Raw genomic sequence first — 3,682 nt, 5'->3', positions numbered from 1 at the left:
GATAGGGAATGGCAAAGCACACACTGACAAAGGAGATTAATCAGAACTGGCTTTGACAAGCACTGTGGCAATTGGACAATTAAAACAGACATTCGGAGGGTGGGGGAAGAAGGACAAACTGGGGAGGAGGGTAGAGAGAATGGTGCAGCAATGAAGGAATGAAAACCAAAAATCCCTGTAAATGTTCATTAAAACAAATAAAATTTAATAATAATAAAAAATATTGCAAAAAAAGTTTGCTTTTGCTCTTTATTAGTCTCTCTCACACACACTATGAGAAAGAAGGTAGAATATATTTTCCCCATATTCTTTGAATTCTTGGAATAATATTGACATATGTATTTTCTTGAAGAAGCCATTATACGCTACTATACTTGGACATGAGATTTTCCATCCAAAGTTACTTAATTTTTGCTTATTATTACAGCAGCATTTTTGGATCTCATCCTTCCCCTCAACACTGATGAATACGATAAAAAGAGCAGGATGAAATTAGTGAACTAAGTTCATAATGTACCCAACACCCAAATGTCTGCACATAGGATCATCATGCATTGCTTATCATTTCATAGAAAAAAATACAAACTCTCCGACCATCCACTGAATATGTGTTCTTACGTTTTCATTTTCCTTTGGCACTTTGGTGGCCTAGTGATTAATGAATTGGGCTGCCAATCTAAAGTCAGGTAGTTCAAATCCACCAGCTGCTCCAAGGAAGACAGTCAATATCCTCTTGTGCAATTTGCAGTGAAGAAAACCCACTGGAGCATCAGCTATGAGTTGATTCCAAATTGGTAGGTCATAATAACAACTTTAAGCAATCTAATATTAAAGTACTTATAATCTATAATATTTTTTGAATTATTATCTTCTTTAATATTTAAAACACTCTGTAAAGAAGAATGTTTAGTTTCCTACATTTAATGGAGGATAGAAATGAGACTTAAAAGCCAGCAAAAGACACAGGTAACACTCAAATATGAAGGGAACTGGTTATCTTTAGCATATACTTGGGAGTTCTCAGGACACACTGTTAACATACTATTAACATACTTAGCTACTAAATGAAAGATTGGAAGTTTCAGTCTACCTTGAAATACGTAAGAAGTTAAGTCAGGCCATCTTCTTCTGAAAGCTCAACCATTGAAAACTCAATGAAAAAAACTTTAATTTGACAAAAATAAAGTCACCATGAATTGGAATAAATTCTTATTCTGTAGTGTATATAAAACATGGGCATACAGGAAGCAGGAAGTAGTTGGAAAGATACCTTTAAAGCAATGACTTACAGTATCCGATCTTATTACTAAAGCCAGAGAAGAGAGTCAATGCAGGTAGTTAACTTCATTGCAAAGAATCTTTTTTTTCACAAGTTTTTATTTAATAAGTCTGAATTCATTTTTACTACATAGAATTATATACAGTCATCTGCTGAAACATTTCTTTTTAACAGATCTGGTGAGATTTGTATAAACTGGTGGATAGTTAGTTCCTCTGTTCTGACTTATAAGTCTCAGCTTCACAGCATAATAAACAATGTAGAGAAAGCAAGTATAATTGTTCACTCATATAGAACAGTATTGTTTCTATATTTGAAGCTTTCTAAACGGATGGGTTGGATGGATACAACTGTAAAAAGATTACTTAGTGAATACACTATGTGGAAATTTTAGAAAATGTTATTAATTATTAACTTTAATCATTAATAGCTTAACCAGTACTATTTGGTTATTTTGAATTACTATTCAAAATGTAAAACCTGATTTTGAATCCCCACAAGGTGGGATGAGGATGTACCATGCAACCTTGCATTTATGGGTGTGTCAATACTTCAAAAGAAACTTTGGCTTTAGGAAAGTCACGAACATTTAAAATAATGGCTTTAATTATCATTTTAAGTATATGATAAAGGGAATGGGTGTGTTAATTAAATATGCATCATACCAGTGAGGCTGGCAAGGTTCAAAGTTACTCCTAATGTTGACAGCAATCAAAACTAGTTTGTACATGAAAAAACAATGAGGGGGGGAAATAACTTAATAAAGAAACCCCTTTAAAACAAATGAAAAACAATGCCCACAGATTGCATTTTGTGACAACATGTACAGATCCAGAGCACCCAAGGGCTCTCTTATGCCCTGAGGAAAATGAGCATTTACGTTATTCATGAGCTGTACTGAATTTAAAAATATCAACTGCATACTCACCCTGAGACAGGCTAAACTGTCCTGGGGAGTATAGCTTTAACACCATCATTAAAGTGATTTCCATAGGAATGAAGAATGAAAAACAAAACAGAACATATGTCCTGGGAGGGGGCTCTATCATCCGCTGTTACAACCAGCAAACATTATTCAGTCAAAAAAAGGGGACATGCACGTGGGCACAGGGCTATTTGAGCAAGCTGACCAGGACACATTAGTTTTAAAAATGAAACGTTATATACTGTATGTTACAAGTCCCAACTATGCGGTGTCAAAATGACATCTATTTCTTTGCTTGCTTTGTGATCATATCCCTTGGTGGTGTTACAGGTCTGGTGGCATTAGGCTTCTTTTTCTTTGCAGGCTTTAAAATCTGTAAAGAGCACATGAGCATTTCGTCCATGCTCATCATAGCCCCTGCATTGTCAAACTCTCCACAGTAATTGGGTACAGAAAACAGAGTGACCAACTGCCTTTTTGCAAAAAAATTCATATCCATCTCAACCACCTGATATAAGATCCAAATCATGCTAGTGGAGAAATTTGGCAACCACTTTAACACCAAATGTGGAGGATACTCCTCTGTCATTTTCACCCCTGCCAAAGGCATCTTTAATGGGGTCAGACCACAAGAGATCACAAAGAGGATGTCTGGGACATCAGTTGGTTACATAATTCATCTAATCTGCTCCATAGATTGAAGATCTGGTGATAAACCTCCATGGCAGAAGAATATCTTCTCCTCCACGATGGCGGCTATCAGCAAACAGTTAAAGCAGTTTGTGAAAGTTTTCCAGAGCTTAATAGTGTACCTTCTTTTACATTCATCATAAAAGCCATAAATTCTATTGATGCTAGCATATTCGTGGTTTATTCTGGGAAGAAAAAAAGTACTCAGGATATTTGATTTTGTAGGCCAGAAGGAGGCAGATGGTCTCCAGGGACTGCTTGCCCCTGTCTACATAGTCCCCGAGAAACAGGTAGTTGCTTTCTGGTGGGAAACCACAATACTCAAAAAATTGGAGCAAATAATAGTATTGTCCATGGATGTGACCACATATCTTGAGCGGTGCTTCCAGCTCTAGTAGGATAGGCTGACTGAGGAAGATTTCCCAGGACTTCAAGCACAGTCCTTGGATTTCAGTCTCCTGGAGCTGGGCATTCTTACCAAGGTTGGACCCTCTTACTTCCAGCAGCTTTTGGATGATGCTGTCAATGTTGACTTTGTCGATATGGGCCATCACCTTCCTGGGTCAAACCCTCCCACAGCGACACTGCCACTGGCTCGCACTCAGGCCTCACACCTTCTTCCCCACTCCATGAACACAGAGGGGGTAGTGGTGGCAGTGGCAGTAGCCATGGCGTGTCCCTCCAGCCACCCGCCCCCTGCTTCCTAATTCTCTGCTCCAGAATCACCACAAAGAATCTTATAAAATCATTCCTAAATTTATACATGTTATGCCAGAAGTTAAATTGTT

At 37.6% G+C, this 3,682-nt stretch overlaps 1 pseudogene; it reads right to left on the bottom strand.

The window, feature by feature from the left end:
* Nucleotides 1-2,487: 2,487 nt before the first annotated feature.
* Nucleotides 2,488-3,445, bottom strand: LOC102874397 (annotated as a pseudogene).
* Between the last annotated feature and the right edge of the window lie 237 nt (nucleotides 3,446-3,682).

This window comes from Elephantulus edwardii, unplaced genomic scaffold (genome assembly GCF_000299155.1).
Source record: "Elephantulus edwardii isolate Elephantulus edwardi_28Jun2011 unplaced genomic scaffold, EleEdw1.0 scaffold00238, whole genome shotgun sequence".
NCBI classification, from domain to species: domain Eukaryota; kingdom Metazoa; phylum Chordata; class Mammalia; order Macroscelidea; family Macroscelididae; genus Elephantulus; species Elephantulus edwardii.
Note: the sequence above shows the minus strand (reverse complement) of the source record. Positions and strands in the feature narration are given on the sequence as shown.